The following is a 26,127-nucleotide window of genomic DNA, read 5'->3' on the forward strand; positions in this document are numbered from 1 at the left end:
TGAGTCTGTGTCTGAGCTGTATGCTTGGCTGTTCGGTCTGCCAGGTCGTTACCCTGGGAAATGATATCTGTGACTTTCGTATGTGCCTTGCACTTCATGATGGATATTGCTGTAGGCAGATGTATTGCATCTAACAGAGCTTGAATGAGAGGACCGTGTTGAATTTTGGCTCCGTGAGAGGTCAAGAAACCTCTCTCTCGCCACAGGACACCAAAGTCGTGTACGACTCCGAATGCATAACGTGAATCTGTGTATATGTTAACTCTTTTATTCTTTGCTTGAATACAGGCTTGTGTTAGAGCGATGAGCTCCGCTGCTTGAGCCGACAGGGTGTCAATACAATTTGTTTCTATGACTTCAGTTTCTGTCGTGACTGCATAGGCGGCCACTAATTCTCCTGTACTTGTTCTCATACATGAACCATGAACAAGTGTCAGGTCTGGATCTGGTAATGCGGTGTCTGTCAAGTCTTGTCTGGGTTTCGTCGTGATAGTAATGACTTCAATACAATCATGTGCCAATGGGTCTGTCTCACTTAATGGCAAAAGTGTAGCAGGGTTCAATGTGTTGCAACGTCTGATTTCTATGTGTGGCTGGAACAATGTCAATTCATAACCTGTCAGTCGTGCTATCGTCAAGTGCTGAGTCTGTGTACGGTTTAAAAGAACTTCCACGGAATGTGGAACTTGTACTGTCAATTGGTGTCCTAGCACTATGGAATCACTTTGTCTGATTGCTAGAGCTGTCGCTGCTACTGATTTCAAGCACGCAGGCAAAGCCTGGGCTACTGGATCCAATGTACTAGAAAAGTAAGCACACGGTTTGTGTGAACCTGCTTGATCTTGGGTGAGTACTGACAATGCGGTACCTTCACGTTCTGTGACAAAAAGTGTAAAAGGCTTACTGTAACATGGTGTCGCTAAAACTGGTGCTTGACATAAGGCTTTCTTTAAGTCTTCAAAAGCTAGTGTATGTTCCTGAGTCCAAGGGAGGGCAGTCGATGTCGCTGCCTCCTGGGTTGTCAACTGTATAAGTGGCTTTGCTAGAAATGCGTACTGAGGGATCCATTGTCTGCAGTAAGAAGTGAGGCCTATAAAGGCTCGTACCTCCTTCTGTGTCTTGGGTTGTGACATGTTTACAATCAACTGGATGCGGTCAGGTGTTAGCTGTCTCCCCCCCTTTGGACAGCAAGTGCCCAAGGTAAACCACTTGCTGAACACAGAATTGCAGCTTCGAAGGGGACACCTTGTGTCCCTTGTCAGCCAGGAAATGCAAAACAGTCAGTGACGCTCGCTCACATTCGGGTTCACTGCGGGCGGTGATCAGTAGATCATCGACATACTGTAACAGGGCAGTGTTGTCAGGCATGTGTATACTGTCTAGTTGTCCTTTCAGTGCTTGGCTATAGATGCTGGGGCTTTCTGTGAATCCTTGAGGTGCGCGTGCAAATTTGAAGCTTCGACCATTTAAACAGAATCCGAAAAGGTATTGGCTTTCCGGATCAATTGGGACACTAAAGAAGGCGTTCTTCAGATCAATAACAGTAAAGAACGTTGCTTCGGAATCAATGGCAGTCAATAGAGACGAGATATCTGGGACCACGGGGTACTGTGGTACGATGCATTTATTCAATTCGCGCAAATCGATAACTAATCGATAAACTGGGGGTGTATTTGGATCAGTACGTTTAAGAATCGGAATGATAGGGGAATTACATAGATTCGAGTCGGTTTCTACAACCACTCCTTGTGCAATGAGCTCGTCAATGATTTTCAGTAAAGCCGCTACAGCATCTGGAGGCAACTTGTATTGTCGGATTCGTGGTAAGACTACTCCTGGCCTGAGTGTGACTCGATATGGTGTAATGTGCATACAACCAACATCAGTGGGGCCTTGTGCCCATAAATGTGCAGGAACATTCTGTAATCTGGGATCAATATCTCTCAACACATAGTGACCCTTAAAGTCACGTAAGAACAGTCTTACTCCTTCCGGAGAACAGCAAATAACAGCTCCTAGAGCTTTCAGTGTCTTGATACCTAACAAGTTTTCTGGACATGATTTCGTTAATAACAAATCTGTAGTGCGAGACAACGGACCAACTAAAAGAGGTACTGGTTTCGATACTTCATTTACAATAGGCTTTCCTGAAAATCCAAGGGAAACCTTCTGTGAGCCTGAGAGGGGTGCCCCTGGAACCTCGTCGTGACTTATAGTTGTCCTGCTTGCCCCTGTATCAATTAAAAACTTTCTATCTTTCCCTAATACTTGGCTATGTACATAAGGACCCTCTTGATCTACAGGAACCTCAATAAGAGGCAAGCCAACTTCCCTCTCTAGGCTGTTTCATGTGTATCGTTGATAATCGGGATAGTCATTTTGTGCATACTGGTACATCTGTTGCGTTGCATGTTGTGTCGCGGCAATGGGCTGTGGCTGTGGTACTGCTACGGTCTGTACTGTCTGTTGTGAAACATGCATAGGCTGTACATTCTGGGGTACTTGTTGTTGGGCCTGATCTTGTCTAGGTGGACGCGGTCTTTCTTTAGTTTTTCCTGTAGCTATATTGTGTTTCAGTACTGCACAATCGTTTATATAGTGACCTGGCTGTTTACAATAGTTGCATATCCCTTTAACAGGAGCCGACGAATTACTGGACTGGGTCATACCCTTTTTCTGACCGTCAGCTGGAACTGACTGAGCAACTAGCATTTTCATTTTCGTGTCTTTCATACGTCTTTGTTCGTGATCATGTTCTTCTCTAATTCTGTTCTGGTGGTACTGTAACATCTGTAACATTTGTGAAGGGGTATTAGCTTGCCATGTGCTCTCGACTTTCAGTACTCTGTTCTTAACCTGGGGCAGGGAATTCTCGACTAATTTTGTTACAAAAAGATGTGGATATGACTCACTACTTGCTTTCAGGCCACTATTAATACCAAAACATTTCTCAAATCGGGAATAAAAATCACTAGTGTCTTCATCGGGTTTCTGTTTGCAGGCTGAGATTGCATCCCAGTCCTCCTTTTTAGTTGCTAACAAACGTGGCAAAACCTGTACTAACAATCCTGGTAATGCTTTAGTTTTGTCCCCAAGCCCTAGGCCTGGAGTTCGAGTGTTTTCTTCATTTTCTAATGCAGCCCAATCAATCTTTTGCTCTCCCACCTCCCATTCTTTTTCTCTGAGTTTCTCGTAAATACCGGCAGGCAATAATACTTTTAAAATTTTCATGATGTCGGGATAGGTATAATCACCCATGAGTAACATGTCTTTTATTTCACGGTGAAAACCTGCTGGGTCTTTATCATGGCTGGGCACTAGTTTCTTCATTTCTAACAGTTCCATTTTAGTTATGGGCGTGTACACAAGCATACGTCTAAAGGTATTATCATCATTCCTGACTGGGTGCACTTCTCGTAAGGGATTCTGTCTGTCTATGTAATATGTTTTTCTTTCTATGGGTGGAGCTGGAACAAACTGTGAACACAGGAAGGCACTATATCTGTGCCGGTGTTCTAGAATTACTTTAATTAAGTCAGTACCTAGGCCTCTCCATTTATTCATGAGTAGTTCTATTAATATATCAGGTAGGGGACCAGGATCAGAGTGTTGGCTTTTATACAATATAAGGAGGTGTTGTATCATGTACATACCAGCTAGACGCTGTTCATCTGGGGAAAGATTCAAAAACGTTTGCGCTAATGCGTCATCACTATATTTATCAGAACTGTCAGCCCATTGTACTGCTGACCTGGCTAATTCTTGTTCATCCATGGAATCGAGTACATGGTACCCCATTTGTTCTTGAAGTGTTTTATCGGTCGCCTGAAATAGATGTTCAGGGGTCTTCGGGTTTGACATGGCAGCTTGAAAAAGTCTCTTATTTTCTGGACGTACCGGACGTATTGAATTATTAAAGGGTCTTCCCTTACCTACATATGCTATCGTCTCTCTAACTGGTAATTGCAATGCTCCTGTTGTCGTTTCTGGTTGTTCCTCCTCCTCCGAGGATTCATTCTTGTCTGTATCTACTTCTCTTTCAGGCTGTCTTCTTTCGTGTATTGTTAACACTGCTTTTCGGATCCTTCGGTACATGTTGTCTATACAACTCTGTTTATCATGTTTTCCGTCTGCTATATTCTGACCCCATTTGTTAAGTGCCTTCATTTCTTCCTTGTCTACACCAGGCCTATCTTGGTCTCTTATCAAGCAGTTTATGAAGAAACGTAATATCATACTTTGAGTGTCAACTTTCTGGTGTGCCATGGCCTCGCCAATACTTTCAGGACCTTCCCCCGTTTGGACAAAATGATATATTCTGTCTAGATGATCAATCATTCCTGGTAGTAATATTAAATAGTTTGCAACTCGTCGTAGACGTACTGATGCTAGCATCATTCTGTCGTCTTTTCCGGGTACTGGATCATATCTGCAGTCTGTAAGAGGCTCTTTAAGTATGTCATAACTCGCTGTTTGAGGTGTACGTTGTTGTGCTAAATCCCTATAAGTCAATCGATGTGTTTGTGGCGGCGTTTGAAAACCTCCTGTCGCACCTCCTGAGGTGCCAGGTCCAAAAGGATTTAGTGAGTGTATGCCGGGAATAATAGGTGCAGGAAGGGCTGGGGGAATAGGCGCAGGATGTGGAACGGGAGGAGGAGTTTGTTGTTGCGGAAGTGGGTGTAGATTATCTCGGGGTGGGGTGCCGTCAACGGGTGGTGCAGGGACACGTGGATTTGTATATGCAGGAGCTACGTCGTCTAAATAGGAAGAAAGGAATATGTCTTCTGCGGTCTTGTGACGTAATTTAGTCGGAACCAATGGAGGGGGCAGATCCTTCGGTATTTCCGGAGTGGCCTTAGGTAAACCCTCGGCCAGGAGAGGATACATACCATTCATAAGAGTGTTTCGTTGTCGGTCTACTCGTTCTGCTTTTACTCGTATCCCCTCTTCAACTAATACGTTTTCTCGGGCTTTGTCTGAATCCTCTCTACTTTTCTCTGCTTTTCTGAGTGCTTTCTCTGTCCGTCTGTGTGATTCTTTACGCCATAGTTCAATGGCATCTTTCTGTGACTGTCTGGCTTTCTTTTTCCATAATGCTTCTTCTACTCTCATGATGCACTCGGCATCCCATGTCCCAGTAGCGGGCCATCTCTGATTCTCTGCTAAATCTTTGGTGTAATCCACCCACAAATCGAGATATAATACAGCATCTAGGCCATGTTTGTGGTACATAAAATACCCTGGAGTGTCCCTGGGTGGAATGGGAACAGCTTCCTCTAGTATCCCTTTTCTAGTTCCTATCAGTCTTAGTTTGGAAAACAGCGGCATGTTTCAGCGTACTACTTGGTTCTTGATACTTACTTGAACTTGGACACAACTAATACAATATACACGATAATGTAGATCGAACAATCACTCATACCACGACATTAAAACACATTTAAACATTGTGAAAACGAACAACAATAACTAGAATAAAACTAGCTACCTGCATACCGGATATACTGCTAAACAGTACAGATACACCGCTAAAACAGTGCAGACCGGGTCTGTGTACCCAAACCCGTCTTGACCGGGCACAAAATAATGCACCCGTCTAGATGCGTCCCCAGCAACGGTACTCACCGGGAAGCACGGAAACGGAAGGCCTCGGAAACTCGACACTGGACTGGACCGGACTGGACTCGACTCGACTCGTGACGTAGGTACTTCGGAACTTCGGAACTGGTGGGCCTCTGAATACCTCGGACTTTGCTCTCTCAGCTAGGCTCTGGTCGGGATCCTCCGCACTCCTCACCGCCTCGTCTGGGTGTCGATCGCAGCCTCAGTCACCTCCGTTGGCCTGAGGGAGATACAGGAAATCCTGCGGGTACGCGTAGTTGTCCATCCGGCTGTGGCAGGGGACCGGGCCTGCAACGCACCGCCGGCGCGTAAGGTGGGGGAGGGGTCCCTGTTCGGGCGCCAATTATGTGGTAAATTTAAATTACCTATGCTTAATTTATGCGGTAAAGTTCAATAAGAATAACTCAGTCAAAAATAAGAGGCAGAAGTCCGTGGCATCTGAGTTTTATCAAGGTTTTATTCCTTAAAAAGGAATTGGTTCGAACCAGGTATCATGTTCCATCACCACAAGGGTTCAGGAAGGGAATCGTGGACATGTACAATGTTTTATTAACAGAACATTATATATATAGTCAATGCATTACAGTAGTGATAGATGCAGAAGGCGTAACAGCTGAGAGAAACGAGATAAGAACACATGTACGTAACAGAAGGCGTGCATGAGGGCGTACACGGAGGCGTGTGCTAGACAACGTCACTTGAAACGTACCACAGATGGATGGATCCATAGAAGAATCCTGCAGAGTCAGCAGAAATATGTGGCAGAGATGCGCGCGCAGCAGCATGACGTGTGATTGACGTGGAACTGGAGGGTGAAGGGGACTTGACATTTAGCCCTACATGAGGAGACAGAAGTCTGGGGTGTCAGAACAACCTAATCCCAAATCATATCTAATATCTTGTGTTTGAGGAACTGTATTATCTAGAAGGAAAGGTCTCTTGGGCAGAGGCTATTCTATACTAACTGCTAGTGCGTGCATATGTGACTACGTGTCTACGTGTAAAGCAAGGGGGCCATGGGCCTACCATGGTAACGGGAGCTATGAATTACTTGCATGGAGACAGTGAGGCCGGGCCCTTTGCTCTGCAGCTGGGAAGGATGTTTTCCTAAACTACTAGACAGGAATGTATTTTCGAGGAGCGGAGCAGATAACTTGAAGGCTGAATACAGTCTTGGCAGGCAAGCAGGCCGAGCCAGGCACCGCTAGCCGCGCAGGGAGTAAGGCAAAGGTCATGGATACAGATGCAGGTCCAGGCTGTATCATCCAGAGACAGAAGGCAGAAAAAGGCTCGATGGCAGAAATCAGGGCCTAACTCGCCAGAGCCAGGGAAAACGTGAAAAGTGCACCATGTAAAGACGTTGGCAAGGCACACTTAGGAACTGAATATCCGACCCATTCATGGTGGATCTGAAAGAGGACATGTTAACGTTGGACGCAAATGTATTTGCGTCTTCATAGCTGGTAGTGGAGGGAACATACATGTACTTGAAGCACATACATGGAGCCGTTGGGGTCTACGATAGGGGACACAATTGACCATAAAAATTCATATTACCTCAAAACAAACACTATTAAGTTAAAATGTATTTTTCTTCTTTTGTGGGACATTGTAAAGAATGAAAATGGGGTTCTAGCCTAGGTTCTCAATCCTTGTTAGGGACTGTTAGTGACCAAAACACATTGACACTGCTTCAACTTTGTATTGGATGGGGTTGTGTGGAGCTAAACCATCCTGTTTTTTCACTTTCAATCGCTGGTGCATTGACCTAATTTTACCAGTGAAACCTCTGGGTGTGAAAGCAAACCTTGAATTGCTAAACCTAAGGGCATGATTACGAGTTTGGTTTTGATGGTCCCGCTGTCCCACCCGCCTAATGATGATGTTGGCAGGTTGCTGGAGGGAAGATCGCTGGAGTACCGCCAATGCTGCCATGCATTCACACTATGGCAGCTAGGGGAAAGCAGCTGTCTTAGGGTGGTACAGATAAGGTTACTGCCATCCGGTTTATGAGTTGCCTCTCCGAGGAGCTGACCGTGGTGGTGAGACCGTCTGCTTCGTGTCAGCAGAATCAAATAATGGGATGTAAACTCACGCATTTCCTTTTTTCCATTCAGTCTTCCACGTGGATCCCTTCCTCAAGGGACCCCTTATATGGCAGCAATTGTATTTAACCCCAAAGAAAATGACCCTGTCAGCGTCAAAATCCAGGTAAGTCTTTTTCGCAGGTGTTACCCGTTGACTGGACTGGGTACATATGGCCCATACCCCAGCAATGGCAAAGAACATGCGATAGGTATTTCTACACATTTTTTTATGCATATGTGTGCATTTAACAATTGTGCAGTCAAAATGTACACATCTGCATCAACACATATGGAAAAATATTTCCTGCCGTCAGAAACACCACCCGTGGGCCAACCGGAATAATGTAATACAGAGGGCGAGAGACCACCAACTCAGCAGCGCACTTTGGACCACCACTGAGTGGTATGGAGGTAAGGCCACCAAACGCATAATCAGGACTTGAGTCATAGTGTAGGCTGCACCAGAATATAAATGAACTATTTTTAGAAATAAATGAACAACATCTTTGTAAATCTATTTAAAACATACATAATAAATATAATCAATAACATTTTAAATATTATTGATAATTTCATCGTTTTATCCAATTCTCACAAAATGATCAAATATTATACCAAATTTTAATATTTATCTTTTACAATATTTAATATTAATACATTACTTTTCAAATGAAATGCAAAGAATATTCAAAACATCAAATATAATAATTTTTAAAGATTGTTTTAATTTTTTTAACAAATATTCCAAAAAATATTTAAATTAAAAACTACTTATATAAAATGTTTATAAATGGTTTCCTATGGAAAAAAATGCATTTTAAACAGTAATTTTTACAGTTTTGAACAAAATAATAATTAATACTCTCTAAAAACACTCACACCTTTTTCCCTATAAATCCTTAATCATACCAGTAAAGAAATCTAACAATCAGGGTTTTGTGAAGCATAATACTTACCTCTAAGGGCCTCAAGGCACTACAGGAGTGTGTGAACAGCTCCTTTGGGGTCAGTCAAAAAACCAGGTCTTGAGGTCCTTCCTGAATTGGTTCAGTGTTGGGCTCTGTCAGAGATGAAAGGGGAGTTTGTTCCAGTTCTTGGATGCAATATAGGAGAAGAATCTTCCACCTGCCCTGGTCCTGCAAAAACGTGGGATGGTGGTCGGTTGAGCAGAGGTTTCTCTTAACGGCATGAAAGGGGATTCGGTTTGCTGAGGTATTTTGATCTGGTATTGTGGAGGGCCTTGTAGGCATGTGTGAGAAGCTTGAACGTTATTCTTTTGATGGGGAGCCAGTGGAGGTGTTGGGTATTGTGGTTGTGCAGTGGGATATCCAGGACAAGTCTGGCTGTGTCATTCTGGATGGTCTGGAGTTTGCGGAGGAGTTTTTTGTTGATTTCAACGTAAAGGGCGTTGCAGTCGTCCAGTCTGCTGGTGATGAGTGCATGAGTGACGGTTTTCCTGGTGTCAAGAGGATACACTTGCACGTCTTGCACAGTATGAGGATAGTGTTGTAGCATGCAGAGGAGAGGGTGTTGATTTGGCAGTTCATGGTGAGTGATGAGTCAAGTATGATGCTGAGGTTACATGCATAGTCCGTAGGGGTGGGTGTCATGATATCCTTGACCCACAGGGGTCCACTGCAAAAGTGCAGCACTTATTGACGCATTAAAAACCCTCCCCAGTCCCGTGCACACAGCTTGACCGTGTGTGAGTAATTGTTTTTGTGGAATTGTAATCATGTTTTATTTGATGAGTAATTGTTTAGGTTTTTAGGTTTACCAGCAAACCAAATGGAGCGAGTAAGTGATTCACAAATCAAAGAAATAGAGATTTGGCATCTCTTTGGGGCTGAACTGTGACTGACTACCTGGCATTGCGGAGAAAGTCAGATGCTCCCTGCATGTCGCGTTACATCACGTACGGCGGCATGATGGCCATCTTGGGTGTGGCATTACTATTTAATGCCACACCCGACTTCTGGTAGATGCTTAGACTTCCAAGAAGTTGCGGAACTCACTGGTTGCCAAGGACGCTCCAGTTCACATCGTGTCCTGGCTCCGACTTCGGATTTTTCTTTCTTCCGGCGATTCCTCAGCATTACGGAGATTCCAGCTGACATCTGTAAAGGAAGAATAGAAAGGAAAGCTAAGTACTCTCTGTTTAATCTGGTGCCCACTGCAAGACAGAGTCTAAAGTGTTAATGCTTACAGAAAGGCAATTTTGGGAACTTTTGAATTTAAAGACATTAGTCAATTTTGAAACTTTGAACACTTTGGCAATTTAGAACTTTGGCTTTAAGGATTATCCAGAGACTGCTTCTAAAACCAGATCTTTGTAGTGTATGCATTATGTGGCACTTTTTTTATTTGTTTGAACTTCTCTTTTAGTGATGAGCCACTTCCGGATTTAAAGCTGCAAGTAAGTGTAGGTGTAAACAACGGCTAACAATTAATATTCATCTAAGAAAGCTAGAATAAACAAAGTAGGAAAGATTTTAATGCAAATACCTTTTGTCCTTGCATCAAACAAGAAGAAAAGAAAACCTTCTCCTCTGAATTCCTGTACACCTGAATCCCTAACTCATCACATCAAAAATCCGGATGCAGTGTCTACAAATCTGAGATTGCAGGTTGGGACTAAAATAAAACACTGCAACTCAAAAACTGTAAATACCTTAAGTAGATAATTGCATAGGTATTTGTTACACACTAAAGGGGTATTAAATCTTGTTGCTTCGCAGGTCAACAACAGATTCACCACAAGCATCCATGATTTCGGCCCTCCTCACTGAACTCCAATGTGTAGACTTAAGTATCATTAAAACATTCAGGTTACCAGGTAGGGTGCTGGAAGGTGGTCCATATCTTCTCAGTGAAACTCACCAGAGCACATCTACAGGTAAGAGTGATTGGTGGTCTTGACAGTGGGTGGGTTTCTGAGGGCAGGGGGCCACCAGGAGTCATCTGGGTGTGAAATTGAGGATGAGGACTATTGTTTTCTCTGAGTTGAGCTTCAGGCAGCTGTTCTTCATCCAGGTCGTGACGGCTTTCATCCCTTCTGAGAAGCTGTGCCTGTAGATGTCGGGTTCCGTGGTGAGGGAGAGGATGAGCTGGGTGTCATCGGAGTAGGAGACGTTGTTGAGCCCGTGGTTCTGATGATGGTTACGAGGGGGGCCATGTAGACATTGAAAAGAGTGGGGCTGAGGGAGGATCCTTAGGGCTCTGAGAGGAAGGTCAGGAGTCTTATTCTCTGTGTTGTGCCTGAGAGGAACAAATGTATCCAGTCTAAGGCCTTTCCTTGGATGCTGGCATCATGGAGCCTCATGGCTAGTATGTGGTGGGAGCCGGTGTCAAAGGCTGCTGATAGATACAGGAGGATAAGGGCTGCATATGGCCTTGGTCGAGGAGATCATCGATGGCGGTGAGGAGGGCGGTCTTGGTGCTGTGGTTGCTGAGGAATCTGGATTGAGAGGTGTCTAGGATGTTGCTGGTTACTAGGAAGTGTGCTAGCTGGGTGTTGATGGCCTTTTCGATGACTTTGGCTGCCAAAGTTAGCAGTGTGGTGGGCCTGAAGTTCTTGTGGTCCCTCGGGTTTGCGGAGGGCTTCTTTAGGAGGGTTTTGACTTTGGCAGGATTCCAGTTGTCACGGAATGTGGCTGGCTTGAAGGAGCAGTTGATAGTTTGGGGTAGCTTGGGTACGATGGCAGTGGTGGCCCCGTGGAAGATGTGTGGTGAGCAGGGGTCAGAGGGTGCTCCAGAGTGGATGCTCTCCATTGTCTTTAGGGTGTCATCTGTCGTGGAAGGGTCCAGGTGAGAAGGGATTGGCGAAGTTGGAGGTGGGGTTTGGGGCAGTGCAGTGGTCTTGGTCATTGAAATTGTCCTAGAGCATCTGATCTTGAGGTGAAATAAGGAGCTGAGTTTGTTGCAGAGGTCTTGGGAGGGTGGGACGTCGGTTGATTCACTGTTGGATCTGGCAAATTCCTGTATGATGGTGCAGAGTTCTTTTGAGTTCTGAGCATTGGAGAGAATTCTGTCTTGAATGAAGTTTTTCTTTGTTGATTTGATAAGCTAGTGGTGTGCTGTGATGACTGTTTCATTGGCATGTCTTCCCTAGTCATCACCAGGAGCGCTTGGATTCTCAGACATTCTGGTGAACCAGTTGACTTTCTTGTTGTGTCGTCTCGTGGTATTCTGGAGGGGGGCGAGAGTGTTGGCACAATAGGTGACCCTTTGATGGAGTTTGCTTACTGCTGTGTTGGCATCTGTCGTGGTTGAGAGTAGAGTGCAGGTGAGGGTGGAGGTGAGGCCTTCCACCTTCTGTGTGGGAGGTGGCATTGGTACTTGTCTGCAGTGGGCTTCGTGAAGGCGAAATGGATGCGGTTGTGGTCTGTCCAGAGCAGTTCTGTGGTATGGCTGAAGTGGATGTTGTTCCCTCGGGCAAAGATGGGGTCAAGTGTGTGTCCTGCCATGTGAGTGAGGCTGGAGACAAGTTGCTTCAGTCCTATGTTGGTGAGGATCTCTAGGAGGACGGTGGTGTTGGGTTCGTTGTGGTTTTCCAGGTGAAAGTTCAGGTTTCAGAGTAGTATGTAGTCCACAGAGTTGAGGGCGTGGGGTACGATGAGGTGGGCGATGACATTAGTGAAGGGGGTGCGGGTCCAGGACGTCTGTAGGCAAGTGTTCCGAGGAACTTCGTTCTGGGGTTGGGCTGGATCAGGAAGTGGATGTGTTCCATGGGGTGCAAGGCGTCATACGAGATGGAGGTTGTCAGTTGGAAGGAGCTTTTGTGGACAATGTTGAGGCCTCCACCTGGGCAGTTGGGGTGGTCTTATCTCAGGATCTTGTATCCAATGGGGATGGCGGTTGCAATGTCAGGTGCAGAGCTGACATTGGTCCAGGTCTCTGTGAGGAAGGCGACGTTGGGCATTTGCATGTTGATGAGGTCCCAGATTTCTATGGTGTGTCTGTACAGGGAGCGTAGGTTGAGGAGGATGTACCTCTGTAGTTTGTGTGCAGTGGTGACTGGTGGGCTGGCAGCAGTGTCGGCAGGAGATTGGGCCATGGGTGTTGCTCAGCATCGAGAGCTGGCAGTTGTTGTTGCGTCCAGGCTGAGTTCGTGGAGAGTACTGGGGTCGTAGCAGTTGGGGTTGGGGGACCAGGGCTCCTGGTACTGGTCATGGTCGGGTCGCAGATGGCACTGACGGGCTTGCCTTTGGCACGCCTTCAGCACACCAGCAGCGAGCCAGCTGTGCATGGCTGCACAGTGGCCACCATTATGTAGGGTTCAGGGGGAGGGAGATCATTTGGGAGGTGGGAGCGACAAACTGGGGGAGGGGCCAAGGGGGCAGCAGTGACTGGGAGAGTGGGAAGGGGGCAAGCAGAGGAAAAGCATCAAAAGAACGGAAAGAGGCAAATCAAAAGAGGAAATCGGGGGAGAGAAAGAGGCAAAATAGGCAATAAAGGCAAACAGAGAAAAGAGGCAATAATGCAAACAAAGAGAATAGAGGCAAAAAGGCAAACAGAGAGAAAAGAGGCAATAAGACAAACAAAGAGAAAAGAAGCACAAAAAGAGGTGGGAGATAGGGCGCAAGTAAAAGAGGCAGAGGAAAGAAGCAAAAAATAACAAAGGACACAGAGCGGAATAACAGAAGAGCAGAGTGCCCTTCCACTAGACCACTAGGGATGAGGCGTGGGCAGGAGCCTGTGGGTGGAGGAGGGCCTGGAACACCTACCTGGAAGGAGTCAAGCTCAAGGGCAGAATATTAACAGTGGAGCTATGCGGGGGAGAGCAGGGACACTGAACAGAACTTAAACAAATTACCTCACAAAACATTAATTCAGCATAAACCTAGAGTAAAGGTGGATAAATGTGGCTCAATGGTTAGAGCAGCAGACCCTGATGCAAAGGTCTGGCCCAGGACCAGGGTTCAATTCCCGTCTCGGCGGGTCTTGGGCTCAATTTCCTCGGACCTGATTTTTCTCGCCTCGGTGCCTATTCTAATCATGGGTCCCACTCTGCAACTCTGGGCAATAGCTTGCTTAATCTCCACAAAGGCCCCAACAGCGCTGGGATGCCTGGCTTCACCTTGGGGGTGCCCAGGAGTGGGCATTTCACAGGGAAAAACCAGGAAGGGTTCCACAGCGGTATGCGTACAGCACCAAGATGCCTCAGGGTATAAATGCACTATACAAGTACGAATTCATTTAATTTCATTCATAAAATTACATCTTGAACTTTTGCATATAAAACCAAAAATACTACAAACCTAGTTTCCCAACAAACCCAAACAGCATCCCTAAAATATTTATTCACTTCAATAAAAATAAAGTAGAAACCTGTAACTTGTATTCCACTAAAATGAAAGAGACACAATATTATACACAAATACATTCCATAAAAAGATATATTTACCAATAATGTGAAAATATCAGCATATAAAGATATTCTTATCTGTCATATTTCTAATAATTATATTTCAACTGTCATGGTATAAAGGAACTAAAAAGTCTTGTGAGGCGATATTTCCAAGTCATTCATTTGGTTAACACCAATGTGATAACTGGAGGTCATAGCCATCAAATGCTACTATCATAGCAATCTTCTGAAATAAGGCAGTAACTTGTTGAATGGGTGTGCCATAATTATCTGTTGATGCAGATATTTGAAAGATCACCTTAAATCTGGGTATTTTTTTTAAAGAAGAATAAAACATGACTAAATTAAAATACTTTACAGTTTTACAATGTTTCATATATTAATTATTTCAGGGTTTCAAGAAGACAGAATTGATAGAGTACCCCATCTACTCTTTTAATTTGGTTCCAATACAATTGTCAGAGATATTAAATCAAGATGGAATAAAACAAGACCCTCTCACAAATCAATCTTCACCTTTATTTGTTGTTCACCTTGTCATGAGTAGGAAATAAGGGGGGGGGGGGGATTTTGTACATTTAAGTCCATTCTCCACCCAGCGAAAGTTAAATGATCTTTGGAGCTGTAGTGTGTTACTCATTTCAGGTTGGCATTCTGTGTGCTTGGATGTGCGTGCACAATATGTAATTCTGTGTTAATGTTTGAATAAGGCCTTTGCATGGAGCGGACGCTGGCTTAGTGTTGGAGTGACATCTTTCAGTTGTTGTGGATGTCGAGCCATGAGGTCGCTCCATGTCATAGGTGGACATTGTGAATAAAACTACTTCAACTTAACTGATCAGCGTACACTCATTCTTCTTGATATTTGGCAATGAGCGGGAGTTGTCCACCCACTGACAGAACATAAGCGGTGAATTCGGATGTGTAACCAGGGCCGGACTGGCTACTGGGCATTTTGGCATGCTGCTGAGCTGTTCAGGCGTATATTTCTACATTGAGGGTGCTTGCCACTACGTGTGGATTTGGCCCCATTTAGGATGATTACATAAGGGACCAGTTTGTTTTTAACTGCGTCCCTAGTGGAAGTGATTGATTTGGCTCTGAGCATTGAGAGGTCTGTGATCTCTTCTAAGGCCATGCATGGAAAGGGAAGACCACTCGGTCCCCCCGAACGTATGGATGGGTGCCCTGATCCCCCCGGGAAACGGTTGTGGGTGGGGGGCGTGTCTCGGCCGGTATGCCCAAAGCGGCGTGGCCGGAGCATGCCCTTCCCGCCCAGAAGGGGTTGTCCTAGACACCCGCCCGGAAGTCTGCGCACGGATGGGCGTACCTGAGGCGGGCCCCCGCCCTCCCGCGGATGGATAAATAGAGCGGGAATCCAACGAAGCTTCCTCTTGTTCCAGTGCTCTGAAGGCTGCACCACTCGTCGCTCGTGAGCCCTCGAAGGAACAAGCGGCAATTTTGAGAACTTGTAATCTTTGTTGTTTCTCTTTCAGTGTCAGGCGTGTGGAAGGTCTAGACCTTGTGGATCAGGTCGGGCGGAGTAATCGAGAGCATGTCTGGCAAGAAAGCGGGAAAGAGCTCCGAGATGGAGAAGATGCTACGCACCTTGGTGAACCGAGTAGCGGTGATGGACCAGAAAATGGGTAAAGTGGACGGAATCGGTCGAGGCTTAGCGGACATCAAGAAGCAGATGGCAGCCCAGAACACCCTCTCGGGCGGCCTAAAAAAGTCATAGGGCCGGCCTTGCCGGATGTCGCCCCGAAGGGTAAGGGTAAGAGAAATAAGGGGAGGGCGGGTTCTAGGGAGATCCCAATCCCAGAAGTTCCTCCATCATGCCCGGGCGCAGACAGCCCAGTCGCTCCGGCGGATAGCCCGGTACCACATCCGGATGTGGGTTTACCAATCCCCGTAGTGATAACGCCAGTTGGGGATGACCAAATGCCCCCAGAAATGGCCCTTCAGTTAGCGGCGGTATATCCTTGGCTAAAAAAGAGAGCAGGGGGATCAGTGGCTGCGGGCGATCCGGCTGAGGAAGCCAGACTAATTATTGAGCAGTTGCGGCAGTCAAGGGATGCCGGCACAGCGAATGTACCTTATATTCCCCCACAGGTAGCGACGGGGGTCACGACGGATGGTCGAGCGAAGACAACGGACACGGTGGCTGAACCCGGTAAGAGACCATTGCCATTGGTGGGGGAGAGTTCAGTGCCGTCGAGGCGGGAAAGTTTGTCTCAGCACATTCCGGCGGCCACGAAGGAAATGATATGGGGGGACAAATACATCAATATGTTTTCACTTTTGACTGACCATCGAGAGATGGAATATGCAAAGACCCAGAAAGATTTATGACACCCCAGCGTATGGCGGGCCAAGATGGCGGAATTCAGGGTCGATGAGACCATGGTGAACTGGGTCAGGGCCTTTTCTATTTTTACTGCAGTAATGGGGGAACGTAAACCTGAAGTGTTGCCCGACTTAACATGTTATCAGAACAGGATCATGAATTTCTATGCAATGTATGGGGGAAACGAATGGAAGGGATATGACGGTAATTTTAGAAAAGCAAAAGAGTTTAACGAGGCTTTAACATGGGATTGTCTGGACACGGTGTCGTGGCATAATCAACTATTGCCGGGACCTGCGGGTACGTCGGTGCTGAGCACGGGCGTTTCTGGGACATTCCAACAGAAGCCGGCACAGCCCTTTCGGACGAACGCCGGGGGGGAGCCGCATCCCAGGCCCGGCGGGAATGGAGGCAAGCAGGGGGTTTGTTGGGGATTCAACAAAGGAACCTGTACTAGGCCTCAAGGAACATGTAAATTCCGGCACGCTTGTTCGGGCTGTGGGAATGCCTCACACCCTGAAACTAGCTGCCGATCCAAGTCCAGTGCGGGAGGAAGAGGGGGATCCAAGCAGGATTGAGATGGTGCCTTGGAAGCAAACATCTTCGCCCATCGATATCTTGGCTTTGACCCCCTAGCTGAACCGATACCCAGATCATGTATCCGCCGGGATTTTGAGGAATGGCTTTCTGTATGGCTTCAGAAACCCGGCGGGAAATTTTCGGGGGAGCCCCTTCTGTAAGAACCAACTGTCTATTCAACATAACCCGGCGGTGGCCGCCAAGAAAATAGCGAAAGAGGTCAGCTTGGGACGGGTGGCGGGGCCATTTGCCTGCCCGCCAGTTGCGGAATTTGTGTGTTCACGTCTAGGAGTGGTTCCGAAGAAGGGCCTGGGGGAGTATAGACTCATTCACAATCTGTCGGCCCCTAAGCGGGCCTCGGTAAATGAGGCGATTGATCCTGAGGTGTGCTCAGTTCAATACGCGTCGTTCGATGATGCCGTCCTTCTGCTGAATCGCCTGGGCCCGGTGCACTGTTGGCAAAATCAGACATCGAATCGGCATTCAGGTTGCTCCCGGTACATCCTCAGGACCAGCGCTTGCTGGGATTCACGTTTCAAGGGAAGTATTACATGGATAAATGTATACCCATGGGTTGTTCAAGTTCATGTGCCTATTTTGAAATGTTCAGCTCCTTTTTGGAATGGGCGTTCACCGAGGCCACTGGGCATAGACAGGTGATGCACTATTTAGATGACTTTCTTTTTCTAGGTCCGGCGGACACTGCGGAATGTGCGCAAACACTACGGGACTTCTGCACACTCATGCGGGAGTTTGGGGTCCCATTAGCGCCAGGTAAGACGGTGGGGCCATCTACCTCGCTGGAGTTTCTGGGAATTGAGCTCGACTCAGTGGAGGGATGTTTCCGTCTGCCAATTCAGGGCTTCCTTGATACAATGTCTCAGTAAGGACAAGGTGACCCTACACCAGTTACAACAGACAGTGGGTCAGCTTAATTTTGCCTTAAAAGTGATACCGATGGCTCGCCCCTTCTCACGTTCCATTGCACAAGCTATGGTAGGCCTCAAAGAAGGTCACCACCGCACTAGACTGTCGGCAGAAGTTCGCCAGGACATGCGCATTTGGTTGGCATTCCTAGCGGATTTCAACTTTCGAGTGGCGTGGAACAAACCCCCAGCATCGTCTGACGAACTGGGTTTGTGGACCGACTCGGCTGGGAGTGTGGGATTTGGCGCAATCCTTGGTAACCAGTGGTAGGCGCAAATATGGCTGGCGTGGTGGCCCTCAAGTGGCCTAACAGGTAACATTGGGTTCTTGGAGCTATTCCCCATTTGGGTGGCTCTGCTGGCATGGCCGGAAGACTTTCGGAACCGCTCAGTGGTGTTCTGGTCAGACAACATGACGGTGGTCGAGTGTATTATTCACCAGGCAGCACGCTGCAAGTGGATATTGAGATTGTTAAAAGAAATTGTATTGCAATGCATGAGATTGAATGTACAATTCAGGGCAAAACATGTGCCGGGTGTACTGAATAATGCAGCTGATGCACTCTCTCGTTCACACATGCAGGCTTTCAGGGGTTATCTACCCACAGCGGAACTAGTGGTGGCACCGTTCCCCGAAGCACTATGGCAGATCGGTGCCCCGGATTACAAGACCTCGTGGCAGCCAGCTTAGCGCCCAGGAAGAGGAAAGCTTATGAGGGAGCGTTTCGTTCATACTGCGCCTCTTTAGGGCCGGTAGGGAGACATAGCTGGGGGCGGGAAGAATCCTTCCTCGGGTTTTTGGTGACATTGCATAAGGAAGGGAGATCGGCGGCAACTGCCAACAGATATAGGGCAGCCATATCATTCATGGCGCAGCTCCATGGGATACGGGACCCAACGGGTTCCTTCTTAGTCAGGAAGGCGCTCCGTGGTTGGCAGCGCCTGGAAGGTCGCAGACAAGATACAAGGCACCCGATTGGGCTAGACAGATTGTCCTTGCTACTAGCAAAACTGGATGAGACATGCTCCTCGCCCAGCGAGGTAATTCTGTTCCGAGCGGCTTTCGCATTGGCATTCCACGGGGCCATGCGGGTAAGTGAACTCGTAGCAAGGAACAAGAAGGATGTGGAGGGAGGTCTGTGCAGGGATCATGTTCAAGTACGGGGTGATTCTCTGCTGATCTCGATAGCCAGGTCCAAGACAGACCAGGAAGCTTTGGGGAATAGTGTGGTTTTGCAGCGGTCAAGGATCACCGACTGGAGATCAAGTGGTATGAGTCGTGGGCCACTTATACGTGAGGCGTGCCGGGGAATTATTCAAGGCAGGTGAGGCGGCTCACGCATCTCGGGAATACGGGTTCAGAGTGACCTTCCATGGGAAGGGAGGCCTCTGTTTTGACCAATTTCAAACCTTTGTGGAGGAACTCTTAGGGCGGCAAAGGTCACCGCCATCTGTGATCATAGTGCATCTGGGAGGCAATGACCTGGTAAGACTGGGAAGACGGGTTTTAGTAGAACACATATTGTCGGCAGTCAGCTGGTTGTCTAGGAGGCTCCCGGGGTGTACGATCGCATGGTCCCACATGATCCCCAGAAGAATCTGGCGGGGGGGTATCTCTGTGACGGCGTTGAACCACTCGGTAAAGAGGGTCAACAACAAGATTGAGAAATTGTTTTGCTCCGCGCATTTGCAAAGCATTCCCCATGGGTGTATTCGGGGTGATCACTGTTATTTGAATGATGGGGTTCACCTTTCCAGGGCGGGGAATGATTTACTCATAGGAGACTTCATAGCATGGCTAGTGGCATTGAGGAGACATGACCTTTAGGAGGTGTGGGGGGCCGGATAGTCGGTCAACTATCCGGCCTGTGGCGGTAAGGTCATGATCGGTGAGCAGTGATTTCAAGATCCCTAGGGGGGGCGCCACCCAGTACGGATGGGAGCGCCTGGGGGGAGGTGGCCATTGGCCCCTCCCATGGGGAGGCGGCACCCACTACGGATGGGTGGCCTAGGGGGAGACGGCCATAGGCCCCTCCCAGGGGGAGACGGCTATATGCCCCTCCTACGAATTTCCCGGGGGCCGGAGATCCGCTCCGGCGGAAGAGAGTGTGGGGAAGGGGGGGGGAGTCCACGCTGTCCTTCTTACGGATACCTCGCACGAGAACTCGGGCGACCTTTAAGATGGCGTCGAGTGAAAGGGGGCCCCACGACAAGGGAAGTTACAGTTGGCAGCGAGGATAAAGTCCTCTGCGCATGCGCCACTCACACCGTGAGGGTGGGAATTTGGTAGTAGGGATCTGACACCGGTTAAGACCTTGCCGTTGGCCCTTAATGCTAGGATGTACAATTTTATTCTAGAATGTTATGCATTTTCAGGATGCTAGACTCGGCTAGGAAACCTTTGTATTATAGATTTCTTAAGGTTAGCCAAAGAACTTGTCTTCATCAAAATATAATGGAAGTAAAATTGTACATGATTCATGAAACGTTATAATTTAAAGTTTTAAATTTTGTTTCATATTTTAATAAATACGGCCGGGGGGGTAACTCCCCCCCGCCTTCCAAAAGCTCAAACTTGTGTCTGTCTCCTCCCATGGGGAATTGGTGTTGGGAGGGGGTGGCGGGCATCCCGGGCCATATGGAATGGGAAGACCACTCGGTCCCCCCGAACGTATGGATGGGTGCCCCGATCCCCCCGGGAAACTGTTGTGGGTGGGGGGCGTGTCTCGGCCGGTATGCCCAAAGCGGCGTGGCCGGAGCACGCCCTTCCTGCCCAGAAGGGGTTGTCCTAGACACCCGCCCAGAAGTCCGCGCACGGATGAGCGTACCTGAGGCGGGCCCCCACCCTCCCGCGGATGGATAAATAGAGCGGGAATCCAACGAAGCTTCATCTTGTTCCAGTGCTCTGAAGGCTGCACCACTCGTCGCTCGTGAGCCCTCGAAGGAACAAGCGGCAATTTTGACCCACCCACCAGCCCCTTTTTGCAATGTTTTTGTTTGAATAAAGTAATTGTTGGTGATATTCGAATGTATTAAAAAGATACAGTCACTTTTTGCATCATGGATGTCTGCCTTTGATTGAATAAATGTTTGTAGGACTTTTTTTCCTTTGTAGAAAAGTAGAGGAATGTATCAAATAATAAAATTGTCTGGTGCTTTAGGACTTTTTTCACTTTGTAGCAATGTCAAAGTTGATGAATTGTCAAGCTGTTGCAGATTAGGCATATTTTCTATCATTAGTAGGTAAAACAACTGTTGTATTTATTTTGGTCGGGCGGTAAGGTCATGATCGGTGAGCAGTGATTTCAAGGTCCCTAGGGGGGGGCGCCACCCAGTACGGATGGGAGCGCCCGGGGGGAGGTGGCCATTGGCCCCTCCCACGGGGAGGCGGCACCCACTACGGATGGGTCGCCTAGGGGGAGACGGCCATAGGCCCCTCCCAGGGGGACACGGCTATATGCCCCTCCTACGAATTTCCCGGGGGCCGGAGATCCGCTCCGGCGGAAGAGAGTGTGAGGAAGGGGGGGGAGTCCACGCTGTCCTTCTTACGGATACCTCGCATGAGAACTCGGACGACCTTTAAGATGGCGTCGAGTGAAAGGGGGCCCCCGCGACAAGGGAAGTTACAGTTGGCAGCGAGGGTAAAGTCCTCTGCGCATGCGCCACTCACACCGTGAGGGCGGGAATTTGGTAGTAGGGATCTGACACAGGTTAAGACCTTGCCGTTGGCCCTTAATGCTAGGATGTACAATTTTATTCTAGAATGTTATGCATTTTCAGGATGCTAGACTCGGCTAGGAAACCTTTGTATTAGAGATTTGTTAAGGTTAGCCAAAGAACTTGTCTTCATCAAAATGTAATGGAAGTAAAATTGTACTTGATTCATGAAACGTTTTAATTTAAAGTTTTACATTTTGTTTCATATTTTAATAAATACGGCCGGGGGGTAACTCCCCCCCCGCCTTCCAAAAGCGCAAACTTGTGTCTGTCTCCTCCCATGGGGAATTGGTGTTGGGAGGGGGTGGCGGGCATCCCGGGCCATATGGGGATTCTGACACCAGTGTTGGCATGGTGGCTGTATCGGTCCTGACTCTAACTTGAAAGGAGGAGTTACAAAGTTCATGCAGAAAATGTCGACAATTTTTTGTTTCAGATGTGGCTCAAGAATCCATTTTAGCAATTTTGGAGGATGTTGAGCCATTAACAAACGTAGAAAAAAAGTAAAAAAGTGGGGCATTTTCAGAGCATTTTCAGGAGTGGTAAGAAACCTGTGAACGTGAGTATTGTCGAAGCGGAAATTGATACATGTACAATTCCCTTATTAATTTGGTGTTAATGCTCAACTGCAAGGAGAACTCTAGAGTGGTGAAGGGACCATTGAGCACGGCAGGCATTGATAACATTTCTTTCCAGTTCATGGCAGACTCAGGATCTACCATAACCATCCGGAGTGACACAACAATTTATGAATACTGGGAAAACAATGTTTCTTTATCTAAATCGGATGTACATCCCAAAACTTTTGGGGAAAACGATATAGATGTGATCAGGTATTTTTTGTCCAAAGGTCAATGTTTGGGGAGAGAAACTGAGACACAGGTGTCTGTAACAGTCAAAGAAAAGAATATTATTGGATAGAGAGATGTGGCTCACATGGGACTCTACTTCGTTTTGGGTGATGAGAGGCCTGTTAAAGTGGGGGAGTTACCAGTTTGCCAAGTGGATTGCATGGATGGGGCAGTCAAGGAGAAGCTAACGGGCGCCCAAACATTGTTTAGGGATCAGGTGGGATTAGTAAAAGGCATGGAACATCATATAAGATTGGTGCCTGGTGCCTAGCCGGTAACCCATAAAGTAAGCCCGTGCCTAAGAGTGTCAGGGAAGAATTTAGGAATTTTCTGTGCCCTCAGGATGTCTACTACCTACAGATTCCTCACAGTGAGTGCCACCCATATTTGTCGCATGAAAAAAGTCAGACGGGGTTAGACTTTGTGCGGATTTATGGGCGCTCAGCAAGAATATCATCAAAGACTGCTACCCTCTGCGAAGGATTCATGAGTTACTAGTGAATCTGGGAGGAACAAAGTGGTTTTCTCTTATCAACCTGAGGTCCACATACTACCAAGTGGTGTTAGAAGAATCTCAGGATCTTATGACATTTGTTACCCCTTTTAGTGCCTATATGTTTCTACGGCTTCCCTTCGGACTAGCATCGGTGGGCAGCGTGTTTCAGAAACTTAAGGACACTTTGTTTCGTGGCATAAAGGGGGTACAACATATCTGGATGACATCCTGATATATGCAAAAACGTTGGAGGAGCACAATGCAATTTTAAATGAAGTCCTGTCTCTATTGAGGTCTAAAGACATGACAGTCAGAGCAGACAAATGCACATTTAAGGTGCAGGAATTAGAATATCTAGGCCACACGGGGTCTTGCAATGGTATAAAACCTAAATATTCAGTTGTTAGGGCAATCAAAGATGCTAAGAATCCCACCGATAAGGACACTTATGTTCTTTTCTGGGGCTGGCGGAGAACTACACCAGGTTCGTGCCCAACTATGCAGACACAGTGGAGCCTTAATGTACTCTACTCAGGAAAGGTCAAGGATTCAAATAGTTGGATGAGTTGGAGGAAGTGTAGGAGTTGATTATATCTGCACAGTCTTACATGCATTTCGAGAAGATTGTGTTTGACTTATAACGGTAGATGCCAGCTAGAACAGACCGTGGTCCTCGAGTCAAGATCTCTAAAGCAATTCAAGCTGCAGTATAGTACCACAAAACGAGAGGCTCTGACATGCATCGGTCCTGACCCAGGAAGACAGAAGTTCAAAATGTATATTTGGGGTCGTAGGTTTGAACTCTTCACAGACCATAAACTATTGGTCCATATTTTTTGTAAAGTTAATAACAACAGTATGTCAGCGATACTCACAAGATTGGTTGCAAGAATATACCTTTACTCTTAGACTAATTTCAGGGGGCAAGAATTTTAGGGCTGACTGTCTATCGAGAATACTTATGGAGTGGATGATGAGGATGATTCACAGGTGGATGACATTGAGTGTGTAGCTGCAGTGTATGTAGTGGAGTATGACTTGGTCATATCTAAGGAGATATGGAAGGAGTCTTGTAAGAATTACCAATTTTTTGCCAAAGAAATTGAGTATGTCACACACAGTTGGCTAGAACCAAGATGCTTAAATGGAGACTCCAACCGTTATGCACAGATAGCGGATGAGCTGTCCATGGAAAATGAAATTGCATGGCGGGGGGAAGGTTTGTGCCACCTGCTGGGCTAAGTAGTATAATCATAAACAAAGCACACAATGAGCACCTTGGTTCCACAAAAACTGGAATGATAATAAGACAGCATTATTGGTGGCCAGCAATACATGGTCAGGTTAAGTAATTAGTGGACAAGTATCCGGAATGCCTCCTGTCAGAGAAACATTACAGGACAGTTTGCACCTGACTCAATTCCTTAAAGCAGCATGGGAAAAGGTGGGATTGGAATTTTACGGTCTATATTCTGTTCTAAACTTAGACATGAGGTACATAATTTTAGCAATTGATTACTTTTCTAAATGGATGTAGTATAGTTTTGTGGAGGCACCCAACACTGAGTCGAATATGGTGTTCTTAAGTAAAATATTTTTATTAGAAGGCGCGCCCAAGGTCTTAGTCACAGAGAATGGCACACATTTTGTGTCAGAAAAAATGTGCAATTTGTTTAAGTACAAAGGGCACAAAATAGTTGAATGTCGATTTATAATCGTCTAGTTCGGATGACCTAGTAGAAAGAGGAAACAATGTTATGAGAGAGGGGACTGCTTTTGATGCTGGGTTGAATGGAAAAGAGTTAATTGAAGTTAAAGTGTGGACCTATAACACCTCCCAACATTGCACCACAGGGGTGACCACCTTTGCCATGTTGAGGGGTAAGGATTTTCACACCCCTTTGTTCCCATCCTGGTTGGGCGACATGTCAAAGCATGCCAAACCTAGCATGGAAGAGGTTTCTGCAAGAGTGGTGGAGAAACAAATCACCAGGCAAGACAGATTTGACATGAAGTGTCACCCGGGCATGGGAGATGTGTCAGGTAGTTACTGGGTTTTCATAAATAAACGCCTGAGGGTGAGGAAAGGGAAGTCTAAATTTTCTATACTGGAACAAGTGAACAAAGTAAGGAAAGGGGCAGCGTTTATGGTGGGTAAAGGTTGGTGGAAGAAAAAGCATCTAGTAAAAGTGACACCATAGCAAGTAATGATCATGCATCAGACAAGAAAGTGTGTGAAGGATCAAGATTGTGCACATTGGTTGCAGCAGGGGACGGAAAGAATGTCTTTGACTGGTGGCTGGGAAGAGAACTCAGCGCAAGGGTTTGCGTTCAAGGAGGCTCACGGTGATTTCACTACTATTAGTGTAGCTGACTCAAGGTGTGGTTACATTAGAAGAGTTTAAAAAATGTTTGATGATTTCATTGGATATTAAATGGGAAATCATTTTGAAAATAAATGATTCTTTGATCTCTAGTTACTTGTTTTTGCTTTTGTTTTGGGGGAAGGTGTTGGAGTGTGTTACTTATTTTAGGTCGGCATTCTGTGCATGGGGGTGTGAGGCATTCTATGTAATTCTGTGTTAATGTTTGAATAAGGCCCATGCATGGAGCAGACACTGGCTTAGTGTTTAAACTACATCCTTCAGTTGTCGTTCGGAGGCAGAGAAATACGGAAGCTCCGTATCGTGGGTGGGCATTGTGAATAAAACTAGTTAAACTCACCTGAGCAGCGTGCACTCGTTCTTCTTGACAGGAACATACTTCGAAAGAGTAAAAGGGTGACTTGACCTGACCTGGTCAGAGCCGGTCGCTCCTCCTGCCGCGTGGCCCACCCCGAGGGTGCCCGGTATCCGCCGCCGCTGCCGCTGCCAGTTTGTATCTGCCCCCTCATATCTGCATTGTGCCAGTATTCGTTTTTGCATCGTCCTCTGATAGTATTATGCCTGTAATTGTTTTTTAGCATCGTCCTCTGTGCCCCTGATCGTATTGTGCCTGTAATTGTTTTTTAGCATCGTCCTCTGTGCCCCTGATCGTATTGTGACTGTATTGTTTTTGTATTGTCCTCTGCTGTGCCCCTGATCGCTGATATGCCTCCACCGCCGACCCACCCCGCTCCCTGCCGCTGCTCCC

The sequence above is a fragment of the Lissotriton vulgaris genome, chromosome 3_1 (assembly GCF_964263255.1).
Source record: "Lissotriton vulgaris chromosome 3_1, aLisVul1.2, whole genome shotgun sequence".
NCBI classification, from domain to species: Eukaryota; Metazoa; Chordata; class Amphibia; order Caudata; family Salamandridae; genus Lissotriton; species Lissotriton vulgaris.